Raw genomic sequence first — 21,742 nt, forward strand, 5'->3', positions numbered from 1 at the left:
GTGACCTCCTGCAAACCCCTCTGGTCAGTGATGTGAAGGGTTGTGGACTTTTCACTCACGGCATCAGGAGAGCTGCCAGGGCAGCCTGAGCCCAGCAGCTGCTCTTACACCTGGATTGTGGCCTCACTAGCATGGGGTGTGGGGCCTGACTCTGGATGTTCATTTGGATCTGAATTTGCCTGTCTAGAAAAGCACTTGGATGAGAACTTAGGTTCGAAACTCCCTGAAGCTCCCAGAGCCAGAGGGGTCTGACTGAGGCACTGCTGCTTTGGATCAGCCCAGGGCTGGGGTGTGAACCCCCAGGAGAGGCTGGCAGTGGGTGCTGAGGCAAACTAAAGCTCATTTCTTTCTTCTTGGCCCTCTGCTGCCTTTCTGGAGGCTATTGTGCTGTCGCAGGGGCAGGAAAGGCAGAGGTGTCTTCACCCTTCAATCCCCTTCCAGCAGAGAGGGACCTGGCGAGAGGTGTGAGCGGGGGAAGCAGTGCAGGGACAAGGTTGTGTTGGACTTGCTACATTACAAACAGTGCTTACTGCAAACCTTGCTTTTGGTCTGCATTTCCAGCTGTCCCTTGGATGCTTCACCTGGCAGAGCTCTGAGTTCTGTGCCTGCTCTGTGAGTGCTGGAGGGAGGTTTCCCACACAAGAGGCTGCTTTGCTTGGATGCCTCTGGGAGGTGCCAGCCCTGCCCTCCCCTCATTGCTGGGGGAGTGTGGAAGTCAAAGAGGTGCCCTGGTAGGTCATGAATCCCAGGATGTTCCATCCCGAGTTTTGGTTTGCTGTGTGTTCTGTGCACTCTGCCAGGGGAATTCCCATGCCAGGCTGCCCTTCAGCAGGTGTGGTTCTGTCTTCCTGTAGCTTCCTCACTGACAGGGAGGGTGTCACAGGACCTGCACCTCCTGGGCAATACACATTTATTGCTGAAGTGTTTAGAGTTTTAGAAATTACTCTCTGATAGTGCAGCTGACAAATTCCCCTCACACCAACAACCTCTCCCCCTCCTTTCCTGCCGGCTGAATTTTCCTTTGATAAAAGCAAGCAGCACATGTGCTCCCAGTGCTGGTGAGAGGGAATTTCCTAACTCAGGCTGAACTGTTAGGGCATGTGTGGGCTCCCTTTAGGGAAGTGAGGATGTTTGTAATAAAATTTTCCCTGTGTAGAACAAGACTTTTTGATCTAAAAGTTCAAGCTGCCATAATGGCTCCCTGGGTTGTTAGAAAGTCTTGCCTTGGTTACCAAGTCTGGTACAACCTGTGTGCAGAGCAGAACTTACTGGTTATTTAACTGTAATTCAGGGACTCAGGGGAAGACTCTTAATGCACTTGATTATTTCCACTGTGTGTGGGTGATCCTGGTGATCAGTTCTGTGTGCCTGAGAAGCACAAGGATATTTGTTAGTGCCATCATTTTCCCAGGGTACAGGAAAACTGGAGGGACTCTCTGCAGAGGAGAGCGCTGGGCAGACACTGACCCATTGGAGTGCCATGGCAGTAACACACCAGGCACCTTTCATGGTGTGTGCCAAGCCTCTGTGCTTTAAAAAAGCAGAATTAAAATTACTTTTTATTACCCTCAAAAAGGTTTTGGTAGAAAATTATGCAAAACTGAAGTAAAATACTTTCCTATTCTTTGATAGAGGGATGGAGAGGAATCAGAATTCTAGTTTTATTTTGAAAGAAATCATTCCTTTTGGGTTTGAGGTTTTTTTCTTGCTTTGATTTTTCTTGAATGTACCTTTCCACCACCTCCAGCATTTTTTAATTCACGATGCAGTTGCATGACTAAAACTTAGAGTATTTTTAGGGATATTTTCTTTTGTTTTCCTTTCCCCACTCTTTGGGTAAAAAACCAAACCAAACCATAAAAAACCTGTTCTGAGAAAAACTTCCAAAGCCAAACTGAGGAGAAAAAGGCGACAGGGTAATTTTGACACTCTGAACTTTGCCAAAATTGGAGAGGCTTGGAAAGATAGAAAATAAAAAGGGTGGACAAGAAAGAGGAAGAAAATCAATCACCTTGCTCCTATTTTTATGTGTAGACATAGAAAAGAGAAGGAAGCTTTGAAAAATTTTCATTGTAGCAAAGTTGACTTCCCCTCCTCTCCCTCCTCTGGTCTCCCCCCGTGTGCTTTTCATGCGTTTTGTGTTCAGGATGCTCTCGGGGAGGAAGGCTGGAATACAGGAGCGGGGTGTGAGTTTCAGCAGCTCTAAGAGGAGCACCTTTGGGTGTTTGTGTGTCCTGGCAGAGCAGCTGCTGTGGCTCCTCCTGTGTGTGTGACCAGCAGAGCATCCCTGGGATGGCCGGGACGCCATCAGTGGAACGCTGTTTGAGTTTCATCTTTGTGCTGGACCTGCCTGACAAACAGTGGGTAACCAGAGCTAAAGGGAGGCTTGCAGCCATAGCTGAGCTGTAGGAGAAACAAAGTGAATCTAATTTGACTGGGTTGCTAATTACAAGGAGTATTTTTCATTCTCTTTCTGAATCATTGTGGGGTGGAGGGTGTAAAAGTTGGGTGAAGAGTTTCTATAAGAAGAAAAGTCCCTGCTGCTCAGGGCTGTTTGTTCACTGTTGCAAGGAGATGTGGGAAGGGTTCAAGATGCAAGTGGATTGCTTGGTGCCAAAGAGAGGGTCTAAACATTCAACTTTGCAAGAGATCAGTGCACATGAATTTTTGTTTGTTGATGCTCTGATGAGACAACCACCATTTGGAGCCTGACAGCACTCCTCCTGCAAGGTCTTACTTTATTTTGTGATACGATCTACACCCCAGACTGTTAAGGATTTCCTTATAATACATAGGTTAGCAAGAAGAGATTTGTTGTCTCTTTTGGGACTCCTACAAACTGCAGGAAAAGCAGTAGTGGGAATGGGGACTCCCTGCTGAGCTCCCTGCCCGGTGTTTTTCAATTTAGTGCACTTACAACGTGAAAATTTATTCTAAATAAGAACAACAAGAAATAGGTTGATCTACATTCTGTCCATCTCTTATCCACAAGATTCGCCTGACATGTACTGAATTGTGACTGGACCAAGTGAGGAAGCTGAACATCTCTTAGGGAACTTGTATTTATAAAGAAGAAGTTCTCCATTCCCTTTTTTGTTTCTTTTTCTTGGTTCTGGAGGAAGAGTGATTTTCCTCAATTTTATTTTGTTTTGGAACTGTGGTTGAGCTATACCTTGTGACAAATTCTTAAGGATTTATAGTGTGAACTGGATTGCATTCAACAAACCCCCATTTTTTAGAGCAGGTTTAATGATCTGCTTGGCTGTATCTGCCCAGTTGGTTTTCTGCTGTGTAATTTGGATAGTAACAGTTGCCCTCATGTGTGGTTTTGATCTGTGAGAGGCTATTTCTTGTTTGATCCTACTGATTTCAGGAAAGAGAACTCATGTTGCCACCTTCTTATAATGAAAGCTGTGGAAACCCCGTCCAAATAGATTGACTAAGCAAATTCCTTTGGCCTAGCAACAGTTTGTGTCACCTTGTTAATTGGATGAAAATGGCTTCTGGAATTAGTTCTGCAGGGAAATGCTCGTCTTTGCAGATGTAACACTTACATCTCTGACTGTCCTGCAGTCTGGTTTCAGCAAACATGCTGGTTTTCTAGTTTCAGCAAACTTTTTTTTTTTGTGAGGAATATAATTTGCCAGGAGACATGAGCAAGGGCAAAGTGAAAGGAAAATCAGCACAACCCAAGCAATGTACTGGTGTGGACATCTGTGTGCCATGTTTTGTTCTGGTGTAGCTGCTGAAACCAGGGTCTGGATTTAGCATTGCCTTTGTGGTACCAGTTCTGCTGGCCTTGGCTTTGGTTTGGGGTGATTTACCATGTGGTGCATTTGTAAGCAGGATATGCCAAAATTAGAATCATGTATCTGTTTTCCATCCCTCAAATACACCACTTTAAGCAACAACAGGGCCTTGATCAAAACCAGTTTTGACTTTTGCCCTTTTCTGGTAAGAAAAGCAGAAGATCAGGGTGAAACTTTGCTGGTCTGTGTCCTTTATCTCTGTTTGTGTTGTTTTTTGGGATTGGCTTTGTTTTGCAGGTTGGAATTTGAAAGGCAGTGTTGACTTTTCCATCACAGGAACTGGCAGGACAGTCCCAGGGAGAGCTGGCCTGGTGGTGGGCATGGCTGCAGGAGACTGTGGCATTGTGACCCAGCTGAGATGAGTGCGCAACCCGGGCAGGCTCAGGGGGGTGTAATGAGGAAAGAGGTGTACTGACTTTGTCCTTCTGAACAAAACCCCAAAAACGGGAGCAGACAAAACAGGGGCACTTATGGCACAGAGAAGTGAGGAGTTGTGGTAACTTGTCATCCTCTTGTTGAGCTGCACGTGACTGCACCATGGAAATCAGCCTTGTCAGGGACTGGGTGTGCGCCTCACTAACCTACAGTGTATTCAGGCTGACAGTGTTTTCCCAGTTTATTAGGCTCATTTGAAGAGGAAGCTGGATTCATTTTGCTAGCACAGCGTTTTGGGCACCTCTGTGATCATCAGCCACCTTAAAAGCAAATTCTGATTTAATATAGGGCTTGCTTTTCCTTTCCCAAGTGAGTAAGCACAGTACAGTCCCCAGCTATCTGGGACTCTGAGGCTGCCTTGTCGTTTCCCACAGATGTACGGGTTGCACAGTGCCCTTCCCTCACACCCAACAGCAGGACTCACTTCTCCTGACCTCCTGAGCCACCCACCCAGTTCCCCCTTGGACCTGTGAGCCACCCACCCTGTTCTCCCTTGGACCTGTGAGCACCCACCCAGTTCCCCTTTGGACCTGTGAGCACCCACCCAGCCAGTTCATCAGGAGAGGAAGCGTCTGTCAGCTGAGGAGATGAGATCTAACACAGCCCTGCGCCCAGATGGGTCCCACCAGAAGGCACTTCTGCCTTAACAAGGGGCAAAAATGGTGAGTCCCTTAGGGAAGGCTTTTTATGGCACGTAGAGGAATGGGATGGTGGGTCAAATCTGTGCTCCTGGACACTGCTGCTGGACAGATGGTGAAATGTTCTGGTTTGGTTCTTGTGCTTAGGGAAAAGTGAGATAAATAGCTGCTGCTTTGGAGGGGCATGGTGGGCAGCGATGGAGTGGAGAAGGGTCCTGCACCTTTACCCATCTAGTCTGCATGACAGCAGCAATAATTTGTCCCCAAATTCCCAAAATAAAATACCCAAAGACTCAAGGTGGGTTATTTTGGACTGCCTACTTGTGCTGTCTGCAGAGGAGATTATCTGAATAGATCTGTCCAGACATTTCTGGAGTTTCTCTTTCCCTGGCTATGCCATGCACAGTGCTCAGCTTGGCTGTTCACAGCTGACTAAATCCTTTTAAGAATGAGTCACTCCTAAATGAGAGGTGACAATGGATATGCAGACAGCGAGAAGTCGAGAGTGAGATAATGAATATTAGAGAAAGGCTAAACTAAATAGGGAATGAGCAGTATAAACGTGCAGCCCTTATAAATAGCACTGCACTGAAAGGATGGGTTTTATTTAGAAATGTAGTTCCCAGGGAGAATTTAGATTTCCTGACCTGTAAGTTTATATCTGTGAACTTGTCCTGCTTTGCCAGCTCTTAAAAGAGAGTCAGGTTGGCGCAGGTTAATATTCATCAGGGAGTTCCCAAGACAACATTCCCCTCCACGTTCATTTAAGATGTGGCATTAGTGTCTGATGAAATGATGCTCGTCCCTGTCAGCCTCGCTGGACTGCGGAGCAGAAGGAAACGGATGGGATGTGAGTACTTGTCCCAGGCTTTGAGCATGACATTTTGTGTGGTGAAATCCCCTGCTGGCTTACGGCTACCCAGAGCACTCCTGCTGTGTCCTGGCCACTGAACAAGGCAGCAGTGGCTGGTGTCATGGAGGAGTGACTGTACCTCAGCAGAGACAGAAGTCACTGTAGAATTTGTTTTATACATTGGTTTGGGGTGGACATTGGCACAAGGTCATTGCCTAAGGCAGAGGTTTGCAAAGAGCTGAAGGGAGTTAATTGTCCAAATCCCATTAAAATGCAATATAATTACAAAATCCCATTAAAATGCCATATGATTATATAGCTTTATTTTATTTTTGTTATTTATATTTTGTGCAATGCACAGTGGGTTTTGTGCATGCATCTCTGTTGGAAGCACACAGCAAGACTAATGTCCCTCCTGGTGCTGAAAATTAACCATTTACTTTTTCTAATTTAACAGTGTAAAAAGGGATTGTTTGACTATTTAAGAAGTATGGTATCTCAAAAATTCATTTATCTCTACTTACGTTAAAAATCCTTGACATGACTAAAAAGAAACATTACTGCTTTTGTCTTAAAATACACAAATCAGACTGAGGCAGCCAGGAATCCTGAAGTTAAATGAGAAAAGGATGAAATGGATGAAATTGTGGCAGGGAAGTGGAAGACTATCTAGTGGAGTTGTCATATTGCCTTCCTGTGGCTTTCACTCATAATTGAATTAAATGTAATTTAGCTATACATGGATAACACAAGCAGAAGGGCAAATGTTGTCTAGTAGCTATGGGAAAAGCAGGGAAGGGACTGAGAGAATTTTGTCCATTAATAAATAAAGTGCCTTGTGGGGATTGAGTTTTTTAATTCTTCTCTGTGGAAATCTGAAGCCAAAAGCAGAAGAATGGTGGGAGGGAAAGAGGATCCATATGTAAAAGCCATTGGGACCTCAAATGATAATTTGGGCTAAAGGTTATCCTGTGGCAATTTTTGGATCTTTGATCCCAAGCAGGACTTCACAATGCTGTGAAATACCAGCATCCCAGAACATGTTCCCTTTGGGAAGGGATTCATTGTGACAGCTGAGTTTTTCTGTTTGGGTTTGTTTGGTTGTTTTTTCTCTTTGGCAGTGGTATTTTTACCTCTGCATTTACTCAGTTCAGAGAAAAGGGTGCTGTTAGTAAGGAACATGCCAGAAAGACTTGAACTGATGAAAGGGCAGTAGAAAGGGTGTTTGTTCCCATTACAAAAAACAGTGGTTTGTGGCATCAAGATTTATTAGTTTAGAAAAATATATGATATTTAAAATATATGATATTTGCTAGTAATGGTGTTTTATCCCAGTGAATGTAGAGCTTTGGAGTTACCTGAACCACAAGGTAGATCTTTAAATGGTATAAACAGGCAGAAGTGCCCTGTGTCACTTGGCAATGGTGTGACACTGGGGCTGGAGCACAGCTCATAGGACATCTCCCTGGTACAAAAGTGACCTGAGAAATACAGGCAGAGGGAATTTACAGTGTGGAACACACACCACTAGTGCTGTTGTCCCTTGAAGGTCTTGCTGAACCATGAAACAAGGAAACATGGGGCAGGGGAGAAGAAGTGGATGCCCATGAAGGCAAAGCATATTGGCAGGGTTTCACTGTGCCAGCTGCTTCTGCTCTGTGTTTGAGTTCCTTCAAGGCAGGGGGAGGAGCTCAGGGGAGAGGGCAGAGAGGCTTTGTAGGAGCAGACCAGCCTTTTAATCCTTTTTTCCCTGTTTTGTACCTAAGGAGTTGGACACATGGCAGGTGAGTCAGGTGACTCTACAGTGTCCCTGTCCATAGAAGAGGAGTCTTTGTTTATTTTTACCTGATGGAAGCAATCCCTCAAGCAAACCCAAAAACCACCCACTTGATTTTTTGATGTAGAATATTCTTAACACAGCTGCCAGCACCTGCTGTATACAAAGCTGAAGGTTCATCATCTGAACAGGAACAACACAACCCTAATCTTGAAAGCATTTGAACTGTTAAGTCCATATATTTTGAGCCAACTGCTGACATGAGGTGCTTTCCACCCCTTTCACTGCCTTGAACTTCTTCAGAAACCTGATAAAATAAATATCCTCTGCTTTGTGCTTGGCAGGTCCTTGGAGCTGGTCTGTTTTGACTGAGCACGTGTGCTGATGGCCTGGAATGTGTGTGCATCCAGATGCAAAACAGATAATCTGTATGTAGCTACCTATGCTGAACTGTGTGTAAAATTAGGGTAGTTCAATGCCCAGACTAAAACAATGGATCTGGGCAGTGCACTGAAGGGCAGGAATGCTCTCAGAGTCTGCCCAGCCTACAGACCCCTTATTTGTAATGAGGTTGATCCACGTTGAACAGTTGCACAGGCTGTGCAGTAGCACTGCCATTGCAGGGACCTACATGTCTGCCATGTAAACCTTTCCATTTTACCACTTCTTTGTTGCTCATCTTCAAAACTTTAGTATTTTCATTTGGCTAAGAGGCAGCAACCTGTGATAAGCTGTTCAAAATATTTAATTATGCATCACTTAATCAAGATTTGCACAATTTTTGTGGTGCTTAAATGATGGGGAATTCAAATTTTGGGATATTTGTGCTGAGACAGCAGCCAGTATTGTATCTAAGTTCTGTTTAATCTCACCCACATGGAGAAGAGCAAAAGGCCAGGGCTGTGCTGCCCAGTGGCATAAGAAAGGTCCTGTCCTGCTTGGAGGTGATTAGAGAGTCCTGCTGTTGTCAGCGTTTGAAGAGAACTGTTGCCAGACTACTTGACCAGTCAATAATGAATGCTCATTAATCTGGTTTCTGCTTCTTGATGACAGTTGTTTGATAGCCTGATCAATTTTGTGATTGCCATTTGTGTGATGGCCACCTGCTGCTTTACTCTGTCCTTTTGTTTTAAGAAAGAGGAGAGCAAAAATCTGAGAGCCTGTGTTTTCCTGAGCTTTGACGATGAGGTAGAAATGCCACCAATTTTTTTTTTTAATTTGCATCAGTTTTAAAGATCAAAATCTCTTGCAGTGTTTTCCGTGACAACCCTGAAAGTATAAATATAGAAATCACAGACAGTTCCCTGGAGACTGAAGGCCTAATATGTGAATAATCCCACCTCCTACTTCATAACAATATCATGGGGATAAAAAGGTGTATTATGCATACCCACAGTTCTGCTTCAACAGTGTCTAGTCTGGTGTGTGAAGTGTGTGTGTAAATATTTGAAGGGTAGATCTCAAGTCCCCATTGTGGGAGAGACTACACAAATAAGGTGATAGAACTTTGTGTTAGCCCTTGGTGAGGTTTTGAATTTGCCCTGTATCCAGGAGCCAAAGCACCCTAGTTCTGGGCTTACAGCTCATGCAAGGCAAGGGTCTGACCAGAGCTCAGCAGCACTGAGGTGTTTCACATGCCCATAACCACTGCTTAAAGGCATAAGTTATTTAATCAGCTAATGTTTAAAACGGCACTCGAGTTGTGCTTTGCCCTCAGTGAGCATCTCTGGATCGTGACATCATTCCAAAAGTGTCAAAATCCAGCTAGATTGCCAAATTGTTAAAGTAACTATGGAATTGAAGGAGGTTGTTCCAGCCTGCGGAGTCTGGGGCTTTGGGAGTAAGGTTCTTTGATTTCACTTGGGTGTACTTGTAGGGTAGTTCAAGGCTCCCAGTCTGGGTGTGGACTTGGACCATTGGGCCCCACCAGCACACCCAGCCCCTCTCACTGTTGCTGGTGGGCAGAATAGTGATTCCAGCAAAGCTTTGTGCTTTTACTGTATCCAGGCACCTCATCAAAGGGGTCTGTACTGTTACAAGCACAGTCTGATCGGGATGTTTTCTCTGCTGGCACAGCTGGAGCAGTGAGGGAAGGAACAAGCAGGAACTCTGGTCTTGGAATGTCTCTGACTAAAGCACCTGACCCTGAGCTGTGTCAGTTCACACTATTGTGTCCAGAGTATATAATATGTGTGTATATATATATACACATACACATGTATGAGCAAAATGTATACATCTATGTATATATAAGTGTGTATTTATCTGTATGTGTGGTTTTATATAAATTGTACAACTGTCAGGGCGCTGCTGGGTGGCAGTGACATTTCCCTCATTGTGGGCAGGGGGAGGAAGGGAACAGGGGTGCTTTTGTGAGGGCAGCAAAGAAAGGGGGTGGTTGTCCTGTTGTCACTGCCCGGTGTGTGACATGAGCTCTGGGTTTATCTGGCTCAGAGGATGCATCCCACTGGGCTACAGGATGCAGCTGGGAAAGGCCTGTTGCTGCCTGCTCTGTGCTGGCTGGGGCAGTCCCCTCTGCTGTGTTCCCTCTGACACCTTCTGCTTGCACAAACCTCTCCTGTGTGTGCTTAAGTAAAGGGAAAATAAACCCAACCAAATGCCTTTTAGAGTCTGTTCTAATCTTCTGGTGCTGCCCATCCATCCAGCACAGACAGGACTTCACAGGTGGCTTCCTGAACAGCACTGGATGTGTTGCTGTGTATGGGAATTTTATAAGAACTGTTTGCATCTGTGTAGCAGCATTTCAGAAAGTATCTCCTTTAGATCAATTCAAATGCTGTTGCAATAAATGAATGCACAGGTCAGACAGTGATTCATTGACAGTGCAAATCAACGCTGTGTCTGCTGAACTGCACATCACTCCAGTATTGCTTTCTCAGCACCACACTCCAACAGGAAAGCTGAAACAGAAGGTTGGTCAAACAGGACACGAGATTTTCCCGTGAAAAGCAGTAACTGACAAGGCCTAACTGTTGAGAAAGGATTTTTTTTTAGGTAGAAACTTAGAGAGGCACGCCTGGCTCTTGTATTTTGGATTCTGGCTAACTTGGAATGCTTTTGTGATGGAGAATAACCAGCTTTGCTCAAGAAATCAAACTTCTTGGTTTCTAAGAGGAAGAAAAAGAGAATTTAGCAAGACTATGAGATGTAATACAGAGACAGCCTAAGTGCTTTAGATCTGAGTCTTTAGATCTGTAGATCCTGGAAGACTGAGCAACCACTGAGATCAGAAGTCATGCCTGAAGAACAAATCACTCTTCTCGTGCATTTGTCATCAGCTCATCTCAAAGTGCCTTATAATTTCCCCTTCACAGCTGAGGGAACAGGGACAGAGAATGACATAGAAAAGAGACAGACAAGGGTGGAGCCAGAACTTGAAGTCATCCATCCTGAGATGCAGGAGGAAAGTTGTCCTTGGGAATCTCCCTGCCCTTGAGGGCCCTGTTCTGTAGCCATGAAAAAGGTTGAGTAAAGATGTTGAAGAAGTAGCTGTGGTGTGTACCTGTGTGTGTGCTCTGTCCAGCCCCCCTGCTCTGCAGTCCTCCAAAACTACCAATACAGGAAAGGCTGAATGGTTTTCTGATTCCCTTACTAGCAGGAGAATAGAATAGAATAGAATAGAATAGAATAGAATAGAATAGAATAGAATAGAATAGAATAGAATAGAATAGAACAGAACAGAACAGAATAGAATCATAGCTCACTCTGTCACCTTGAGGGAGACCACAGCTACTTCTCATGTTTCTCTGGGGTGGCTAAAATCCTTGACAGCTTTGCAGTGTAGTTGCAAGTAGTTTCAACACTCTCTGCTCTTCTGAAGGTGTTTTTCCTCATGGTCCAACCTTCAAGGGGATGTGCTCTGGTCTCACTTCCATGCATGGAAGCATGGGACTGAGGAATTGTGGAACAAGACAAGAGGGCAGGTCTCATGCAGAATTTGGGTTCCAGTTTGTGCAGAGTCCAAGAATTGAACCCATCTGCCTTGTCACCCAACCCAGCTCAACTAAACCATCACTTGGCACCATAAACCTCCTTGGTTCTGCCCCAAGACTTGATTCATGGCCCTGCCCCTCTAGTCTGGGATTTAGTGATGTAATTTCAAAAAGTTTTGATTGATGGAAAACCAGAAAGTGATTAGAAGATCCTGCAATGTGTTTACACATCACTCTCTGATGAATGCTGATTTATCTGCAATGTAAATCACCCTAAATGAAATGCTGTGATTTATCCATCTTTACTTCATGCTTGTAGCAGGAGGGACTGATGTAGTAATGCTGAGCCCAGCCATTAATGTGCCATATTCATAGATCGCAGTGCACATGTGTTAAACTGGGATTTGTAAACCGCAGTTGGTCTTTCTGATTTCAGCCCAAAGCTGTGATGTTGGGCACCTTGGAAGTTTAATCAGCTGTGAGAAGTACTGCTGGGCAGAGGACACTGTTGACATGACCTTACCAGGGATTTCCTCTCCTGGAGCCTGGGGGTGCTCTGCACTTTTGAATTTGGAGATCAGATCAATAACATTCTGCTTGCCCTTTCTCACTCCCAAGACAGCAGAAAGAAGAGGATGGATGGGAGATTCCTTTCTGATGGGCACATGGGGGAGAAGGGAGGGAGAGAGGTTTTATGCATCTGTCTGTGGTAATGGCTGGTGCGTTTATTGCCTGCTGCTTTATGTTTAGTGAAGTCCCAGGAGAGCAGTGTGGGGAAGAGGGAGACAGGATTTAAAGTGAGAAGGAATTGCTACCGTCCTTCAAGCTGACTTCCTGAATTACTCAAGATGTGGTGTTTTGCCTTGTAATTCTCACATTGAGGCAAATAGCTTTGTAAGAACCCAGCAACTGTGCAGAGATCGAAGCATCCTCCCCGACCCTCACCCCAAAAATTTACTTTCAGGTCTGTGCTGCACAGAATAAGTTTTGTAAGGTTTGAAATACAGCTGTGCCTTTGCCCTGCAAAGCTGTGAGCTTTCCACCTTTGTAAATTTTTATTTTACAGCAATGCTGGGCTTCTGGGAGCCAGAATTGGCTAGCTCTGTGTTAAAGATGTGTAATTCATGTTTTTCTACCGGGACATCCAAGGTGCAGGAGTTTTTTGTATGTAGCAGTTGCTTTTAAATGAAATTACTTATTTCATAATTGCAGGTAGGCATTGTGATGCTTTTAAATGGAAGATGGCTTTGGCTGCTGGAACAAAAGAAAATTTTAATTAGATTAGGAATTAAACCAAACTATCCCCCACCACACTCTTCCCAATGCTTGGTAATGCCAGATGAGACTTGATTATAATTATAGTGTCATGAGTGTTAAAGCTTTGTAATGCACATAATGATGCTTTAAAAATGACCTCGTGCACCCTGAGATTTATCAAGTTACTGTCATTGCTGTGTGTCCAGATTAATCGATCACGAGCAGAGCTTCAGGAGGGCTGAGGAAACTGCCTGAATGGAACATTCTCTTGAGACCTGAATCTGGACAGGTTGACTGAGTTCCTGTGCCTTAACGACCCAGTTTGTCCCTTGCCTGTGCCTGATCCTGCCCGTGTGACACACAGGGGCAGGGGGGGCTGTACAGTCCCCCACGTGGTGTGAATACAGAAGAACTTTCCAATCCCCTCAACAGGAGTGTTGGTGCCAGAAGGATTCAAAAAGTTTTTCCGTGTCTGGGACTCAGTGCTTGCTCATCCACCCACCAGGCACAGCAGCCCTCCCTGGAGAGGTTTGCTGAGCCCTCTGAAGCAGCAGCTTTGGACAGAGAGCAAGGACCTTTCCTGGTCTCAGGGCCGATGTTCAGGCTCTCTGCTGCTCTGTGACTGCCTGAACAGCTTCCAGACTGCAGAGAGCCAGTGCAAACACAGGCAGAAATTTTGTTAATTAAAGGCTAAAGAGGTAAAAAATTGTGATTATGAGAAAGCTTTCCATAAACAATAAACTGCCTGTCACTGAACACTGTTGCCATTTCTAGCATTTGTTAGGAACATCCAGTGCCTCAGAGAAATATTAATTCTCCTTTTCTCCCCCTCCAATTATCATCATCACTGGAAGTAGCACTGTTTACAATTCTGCTTTGTCTTTAGAACTGATAACTCTCTTGTTTAACAACTGTAGGGAAATCTGGCCAGTCCCACTTATACTTGGTGACATTCAGAGCATTAAATATTGCAATGAAAGCCTGATTTTCATGAAATGAATAGCAAATTTTTTGCTGACTTCAGAAGAGGAAATGTACATCTATCCATGCTTTCAGGTTTTTCCTGGGAAAGCACAACTTAAGGCTAATCTGATCTCAACTGATGTAATTTAAACTGAATAATTATTATACAGTGGTGCTGAAATCCCAGGACAGATAAGATCATCAGGCAAAGGGCTGCACAAGGCAGTACTGAGCAGCAGACTCTGCTTCACAGACTTTATGATCCAAAGTCACAAGTCAGGAGGGTGCTTAATGTGTGTCTAACTTCTGAGCTCATGAATAGCTCCTGTGACTTCACTGAGAGGACTCGCATGCCTGAACTTCAGTGAGTGCTCAAATACCCAAGCCATGTCTAAATTAAGACCTAATATACAGACAGTCTTTCTTGAATTTTAGGTTTCTCTGCCTGGCAGGCCTGACCTTCTCCAAGCCTGTGGAGGGCTGATAACTGTGTTTTTGTAGATAGTCCCAGCCAGTGCAGTTTTAATCTCGCAGTGATGATGGCTTCAAAATTCAAAATACAGTAGATCCTTAAACTGCATGGACTGCCCTTCTCTGCTCCTGGGAATTTAAAAGGAGAGTGCTGTTGAGAAGAACACTATGTATGACTGTAAAATGTAACTACAGCACAATAAATTTTGATCACTTATTAACATATCTGGCAAAAACAGCAGAATGGAGGATCTGGTAGAGCCTTACAAAAGTGCCTGAGGCACATCAGAGTGTATGGGACTATTCTCTGCCTTGTACCCAGCCAGACCTCAGGAGTCTGTGCTTGTGTCTGGGGAGGCAGAGGTGGAGCAGCATCTGGACAGAAGATGGATGCTGTCTTCTAGAGAGCCTTTTTAATTTTTTCTTTCATTTCTTCATGTTTTGTTGCTTAATCAGTGTTGATATCAAAGGAATTCCAATGGGACTGACAACTTTTTTTCTGTGGGAAAGAAGAAAGAGAAATCCAGTAAGTTATTTTGCACAGCCTTCTACTGTACTATCCCTGTTAATTAAGTTTGCTCCTGTGATTAAACTGAAATATGTTGATCATATTTTGGCTTCTGCCCCCTGAAAACTGGAAGGAACTGCCTCCTTCAGGTGAGAGCTGGCTCGTTAGGGCTCTTCAGCATCTCCTGAGCAGTCTCACCTATGACTGGATCAAGATGTTTACCAGTATTTTTGCTGAGACTTGCTGATTCACATCACTGTACCTCTGAAAAACTCGTTAAATCTGAGCTAACCACCATCTTACTGGTTTGGTTTTTCTTTGATGTTTCCTTGAACCCTCTCTCTGCTGGGAGGCTGATGTGTAGTGCTGACCTGGCATTGGGCAGAGAGGAACTAACTCTCTAGGTAATCACAGACTATTCTGAGCTGGAAGGACCCACAAGGATCATTGAGTCCAACTCTTAAGTCAATTGTCCACATAGGGGATTGAACCCGTGACCTTGGCATTATTACAACCAAGTTTTAACTGAGGCTTAGTGTCTGTGTTCTCTGTAGCTTCAGCTGCCTGTGCTCTCATCTCCTGTGCTGGTGTGCTGCCAGTGCCAGGGCCTGTAAGTGGTGCAGGGCAGGGACAGGCGTCCTGCCTGCCTGTCCATGCAGAAGGCTGGTCTGATCCCTCACCGAGTGCCTGGAAACTAATGGATTAATTCCTTCTTGGGCAGTAGTAGGAATGAGTTACAGGTATCTTCAGAGGCTCTGTTCCACAGCTGACCAGCATGCTTTGAAGATATATGGGTAGAAAAGCAATGATAAACCTTCCTCAGTCATTTGGGTTCCAGCTCAGAGTCAACTGTGTACAAGAAACCCTTTTGTCCATGAGCACTGCAGCCACCTGTGCCTGTGTGTGCATGTGCTGTGTCTCCAGCCATACTGGGATTAAATTCTCCTTGGGGAACGATGCCTCATATTTCAATACCTTGAGAAATGGTAGGTGATTCCCAACTAGTTTCTAAAATGCCCCAGAAAATGGCAAGCTTTGGGCTGTGTGGTGGATACAGCCCCATTGCTGCATGTACAGCAGGTGGGATTTGCACTCTGCCAGGGCTGCTCTCCAGAGCACTGACAGGTCTCCCAGCGAATCTGCCTGGAATTCTGCACCTCTTCCACGTGGGATGGAGGGGAGACAGAAGGAGAATGCGAAAGACAAACCTGTTGGTGTTTCTCTCACTGTGTATTGGACAGAAAGGCTTCTTTTTTGTAGTGTTGGCAAAATAAGATTCAATTAAAGAGAGACATGGGTGCAGTTTGGAGATGGTGGCAGTGGAGGTGTACAGGAAGGAGGTGTTTGTTTCCTGCACTGGGTTCCTTTCATCTGTTTCTCTCTCCACGTATGTTTTATGCATTTCCTTGATTTCCTTCTCTCCTTTCCTTTTCCTTTTACATTTTTACCTCATGAGGCAAGTTAAAGACATCATGACAAACTCTGTGTGTGCAATGAGACAAGGATGAGTTCACCACTGTTTTGGTCATGATAAATAGTCACTCAGTGGCACTGGCAGGCATTCAGAGGAGAGCAGATCTACAGGCACAGATCACCATTTCCTTCATGGGAATGTCTGCTTAAAACATCATATCATCCAGCATAAAATCCTTCCATGTCACACCTGGAGCACTGAATCCTTAGTTAAAGTATTGAATGAGTGAGAGTATTTAAAAACAAACAAACTCCAACCCTGAGTGTTTCTTTCTCTGCACTGTATGTTGGAAAATGTTAAAAATATTTCAAGAAGTAGACAGCTTTCTTTTATGTGCTTGCCTGCTTTCTGCATTTCATATTTCTTGGGCCATAGATTGCAAATATTGATGGAGAGGGTTTGTTGTGGAAAAAAACAAGCATAATTCCTTTGAAAAGTTATAACCAGTGATGGAAGCATTTCTGTTCCTTTCTCATTCCTGCAAATTCTAGGTACTGAATAGTGACTAAATAGGAGACCAGAAAAACTTGACCACTTTTCCTCTTTGCTTCACTGCAAGACAATGCTTTTGGGTAGAGTTATTCCAATAGCTTTTACAGACCGTTCCTGATGCCTCCCTGTAGATGTGCTCCAGGAAAATCCCAACTGGCAATTCATGCTGGAAAGCAAGGGTGGGACAAGTGTCAGTGTTTGTGATGGAGGGACACAAATGGGCAGGGAGTCTGAGTTCACTGAGATGCCATTTTTCTTCTCTGGGCATTTCTCCTTGCACAGCTTGCTGCTTCTGTGGCCTAGTTTTAATGAGGGATTTCTGACAGCAGTGGTGAATATTTTGGTTTGAGCTGAGCACCCAGTGCAGGAAGGAAGCTCAGGGGTGCCTAATTCAGTCCCACTGACTGCAGGTACCATGCCCTGGACTCTGCTTTATAAATACCCAAAGATGGTTAAGGGTTTTTTTCTACCACTATTTCTATTGAAAAGTAGCTTCTGCCTCATCCTTCTGATAATAGAAACATGACAATTTCCAGTTCAAATTTGCTCATGGCCTTTTTATTCTTCTTTGTTTATTTCTAGTCACTGATCCTGACTAACTATTTTGCTTCCTTGGTGTTTGCCTTTGAGTTATTTCTGGATTGCAGTGTTGACCCCTCTCAGCCTCTGCTTGGTTAAGCTAAAAAAAGCTGGTTACTCTGGTCTGCCTTAGAGGAGTCTGCCTTGTTCTGATTATGCGACCAGTCTTTGTTAGTCTCTGGCTCTTTTTTAGAGCACTCACATACTGGAGATCAGTATGTGTGTGTTGAAGAGGGGCCCACACAACACTCTCTGTGTTCTGCCTGGTTCCCCCAGGTTCTGGACTGTTGCAAATGGCTTTGCTCATGACAAGAGTCACATGTTATTTTCAGTAAATACATATTTTTGTTTTTTAAACCGAAAACTCAGCCACCATTCACTGAATGCAAAAGCAAATTCTTGTCTCTGCAGAGTAAGGAATGATATGTAATTTTTGGATTACATGTGGGCATTAACTAAAGGCTGGAATATTTGTTTCAAAGTCCAGTTGCTGAAAGTATTTAAATAGTTTGATTCCCATACTCTCTGAGAGTGGGACAGTTCTTGCCATCAGTCCTTTATACTTGTCTGCTCTGCTTTATCTTCTGCTTCCCTAGGCAGGATGTTCTTTTGTAGTAATGAGTGAAACATTTAAATACAGTATTTATGGGTTGTGTCTGAACTCTGATTATTTTCAAATGGCAGCAAAAGCGCCCAAACCTGATGCAATATTGTCCATATCAGAACCAGATTTGACAGGCAGCCCAGGAGCTGCAGGGGTGGCCACTGTGAGCCTGATGCACTGAGATCTGAGAAAATCTGTCCCTGGTCTGCAAAACTTAGTGAGTGCAGTTACTGTGCCATTTGAAAGTCTGGCAGGTGCAGGTAACAAGTAAGAGCTTCACTGTAGTTGGAAGCCATACATCAAAATTTCAGTCACGGTAACAGAAGAGTTGATGGCACTGTGTGGCTTTCTGCCAGCTGAAAATTGGGCCTAATATTTGTTTTCCCAAGTAAAAGGGTCCACTCAATCAGGCAACCTGCCTGGAGAACAAAGGAGTGAGAGAGATTTTAATTGCCCAGTGGCCATTCTTTCAGCACAGATCTGTGCTTATGTGCCAGAATAATTTAGGTTTGTGTCTGACACAGGAGATCTGACTTATGGAGGGACTTCAGTCTGGGCTGTTGTTGTTAGAGGACTGAGGAAATGAGAGCACCTTGGTCTTCAGCTGAAGACACCTTTCAGGTAGGAGTTGTTTCTGTTGATGGCCAGAGAGGTGAATGACATGTCAGCCCTCTTATTAAAGTGAGAGGGGAAGGAAGAGAGAGAGAGAGAGAGAGAGAGAGAGAGAGGGAAGGGACAGAAAGGTCCTGAAGGGTTTTCTTCAGCCTGGCTTAATTTGGAGGTGACACTTCATATGTCAATTTAAATTAAACCATTTCAAAGAGCATCCACCCCAGAGCCTCTCATGCACTCTTGAGACAGCAAGTGTGGGGCACATCGGGTGACTGACACAGTTGAGCTCAGAGAGGGAGGGAGCTGCAGGAGGAGCTGAGCTGAGGTGTGTCATGGCAGGGCTGCTTTGTGCCCTGACATGAATGATCACATGGAATTACTGGGATGTAGTTCACCCCTGTTCACTTTATCCCATGTTGGGCACAGTGTTCTGCTTTGTTAAGTCCAGGTAGCCTGTTCTTGTTTTCTGCAACCCTCCTGATCTGGATAAGGTTTAAATAGAAATCTTGTCTGGGTGTTGAACAGTTAATGTTCTGGAAAGCTAACACCTGCATCTGCAGCCTTGTCCCCTCCTATGCAGCTGAATAGCATTTCATGATGGCAGGGAAATAATTCAGGAAAACCAGGCCCTGCTCCATGGGCAGTGAATGAGCTCAAGTGAAGTAGAGGTCACTCCTGTTAATCTGAAGCAAATAGGATTGTGGGACTGGGGGAAGAGAGCGAACCTCCTTTTATGTACCAATTCTATAGCTCAGAGGCTTAGGAAACACTTAATAGTAAACATTTGCAAAGAATCCATGCCATTAACCTTTTCTGAGAGGAGAGACAAATGGTTTTCCTGCTTCATTTTGAGCAGGTCTCGCGTTTTGGTACGTATGCAAATCGTGCTGGGTGGCAGTGTCTCATACAAATCAGCCTGAAATGCAGAGGCAGCCATGCAAGCAAAATGGCCTGCCTTCCCCTGCAGCTGCAGCCAGACTTCAGCACAGGAGAACCAGACAGGGGAGAGCCTCATTTGCAAGGAAGCATCAGGAAGAGAGAAGAAACCCAGGAATCCCCGTGCAATGCTCTCCCAGAAGCAGAAAGCTTTGCATTCCGTGCTGCAGTGCTGCCCTGTGTTTCTGATGACCTGAGGAGCATCCAGCACTGTTCTGTTTTCCTTTGAGTTTTCAAGCATCCTTATCCTGACTTCTGGCTGTATGGAACTGGGGAGGGGATGTTTGGGAAGGTGAACAGCACCTTTTTTGGATGGAAGATAACACAGATATGCACCCAAGCAGGCAGCTTTGCAGGAACATTGACTGCTTGTTGTAAAGACAGGGTGTGAAGGCTGGACATTACCTTGTGCTGCTGATGTTCTCTGTCTTAGATCCTTTATGGATCTATGAAACAGGCTTTTCCATGCTGTTTAGCAGTAGTTACTGATATGCCTGTATCCCAATTACAAATCTTATGTATCTCTAACCCCTTTGCAATATTTCTTTTATGAGTTGGGTAGGCATCAGGCATTTGCATTTCCAATGATTGAGTGCCCTGTTCTCTCCCTCTTAGGCTGTGCTTTCCCATCAAGTGTACCAGGTACTGAAGCAAGTATCCAGCAGGTCAGACTGATTTTGACTGAGTCTGCAGTGTCTCTTGATTAACACAGTAACAAGACCAAACATGATTTAATTTTAGTGATAGGTGACTGCAAAATAGAAAAGAGACTGAAAAAAAAAAAAGAAAAGCTGATGAAAGTTCATAAAGATGTGCACTTCCTTGGCTTTTGTTTGCAGCCAGACCTTTCTGAAATTCTGGCTCATTCAACATGTGCTGGAGTGAGCCAGCAGTGCCTGCTGATGTGCGTGGGGCTCTCAGCAGGCGTGTTCAGGGCACCCCAGCGAGCAGGGAAGGGGCTGGTGGCATTATCAGTGTCTTCTCTGTGTGGGTGCAGACACTCCCTGCTCTCAGCTGTGAGAGAGAGAGACGGTGTGACTGCAGATTTGCACCGTGCCTTGCTGGATCAGTTCCTGCTTGCTCTTTGATCTCTTCTCACACTGAGTAACAGGCAGCATGACTGCAATGTGATGCTCTGGCTGAAGACTGCATTGTCTTGTTGGAAAATGAATTGCCTCAGAGCCTTCACTATCTCCTGGGCTATTTCCTGTTACAGCCAGGAAAGCTGGGATTTCCACGTGATTCTGAAGCTCAGAGTTCTGCTGTACAGAGAAATCCCATCTCTGTGTTCATTCATTGCTGCTTCTAATCCCACCTTTTCTCTTCCATTATCTCAAATGCTTTCGGAAACTTCATTTTCAGTGCACTGTATCGTCTTACTTGAGTTCTCTTCTGTGGGCATCATGATTCCATAGGAAATCCAACACTGGTTTGAAATGTTTGCAGACAAGATAGGGGAAAAATACATCTGTGAGTTATTAAGGGCAAGAATAATGTCTTTTACCTTTGGAATGTACAGATTTTTTTTGCCTTTTTATCTGCCAAATACTTTGCTTTCCAGCACTGTCTGTGTCTGGAGGGTGTCTGCTTGGTGGAGGATCACACAGGGGTGCAGCTGCCCCAAGCATGGCCCAGGCTCTCTGGCTCTGGCTCATCCCTTCTGTGCTCACTTGTCTTGGTTTGACATTTCACCTCCTGTCACTCATGGACTGATTCTGTAGAGGGAGACTTCGGTATTTTATTTTGTAAGTGTTCATAGAATCATAGAATTGATTGGGTTGGAAAAGACCTCCCAGATCATCAAGTCCAACCCTTGGTCCAACTCCAGTCCCTTTACCAGATCATGGCACTCAGTGCCACGGCCAATCTCAGTTTAAAAACCTCCAGGGATGGGGAATCCACCCCCTCTCTGGGCAGGCCATTCCAATGCCTGATTACTCTCTCTGGAAAGAATTTTTCTCTGATCTCCAACTTAACTTTCCCCTGGCAGAGCTTGAGCCCGTGCTCCCTTGTCCTATTGCTGAGTGCCTGGGAGAAGAGACCAACCCCCAGCTGGCTGGAACTTCCCTTCAGGTAGTTCTAGACAGTGATGAGGTCACCTCTGAGCCTCCTCTTCTCCAGGCTAAACACCCCCAGCTCCCTCAGCCTCTCCCCACAGCACTTGTGCTCCAGTCCCTTCTCCAGCCTTGTTGCTCTTCTCTGGCCCCACTCCAGCTCCTCAATCTCTTTCCTGAACTGAGGGGCCCAGAACTGAACACAACACTCAAGGTGTGGCCTCCCCAAGGCAGAGTCCAGGGGAAGGGTCACTGCCCTGGGCCTGCTGGCCATGCTATTTTGATCCAGGCCAGGATCCCATTGGCCTTCTTGGCCACCTGGGCACA

The 21,742-nt window shown here is 45.0% G+C and overlaps 1 protein-coding gene across 6 annotated transcripts in view; it reads left to right on the top strand.

Moving 5' to 3' along the window:
* Positions 1 to 21,742, top strand: part of PAK3 (p21 (RAC1) activated kinase 3) — a 133,045-nt gene that overhangs the window by 19,286 nt on the left and 92,017 nt on the right. Inside the window, exon 1 of one of the 6 annotated variants that reach the window (XM_071569095.1) lies at positions 4,850 to 4,906. The exons of the other annotated variants lie outside the window; for them this stretch is intronic. The gene's annotated coding sequence lies outside the window, so the exon portion shown is untranslated. Of the gene's footprint in view, positions 1 to 4,849; positions 4,907 to 21,742 lie in introns of those variants that run through there. 6 annotated transcript variants of the gene reach the window in all.

Source organism: Pithys albifrons, chromosome 14 (assembly GCF_047495875.1).
Source record: "Pithys albifrons albifrons isolate INPA30051 chromosome 14, PitAlb_v1, whole genome shotgun sequence".
Lineage (NCBI taxonomy): Eukaryota > Metazoa > Chordata > Aves > Passeriformes > Thamnophilidae > Pithys > Pithys albifrons.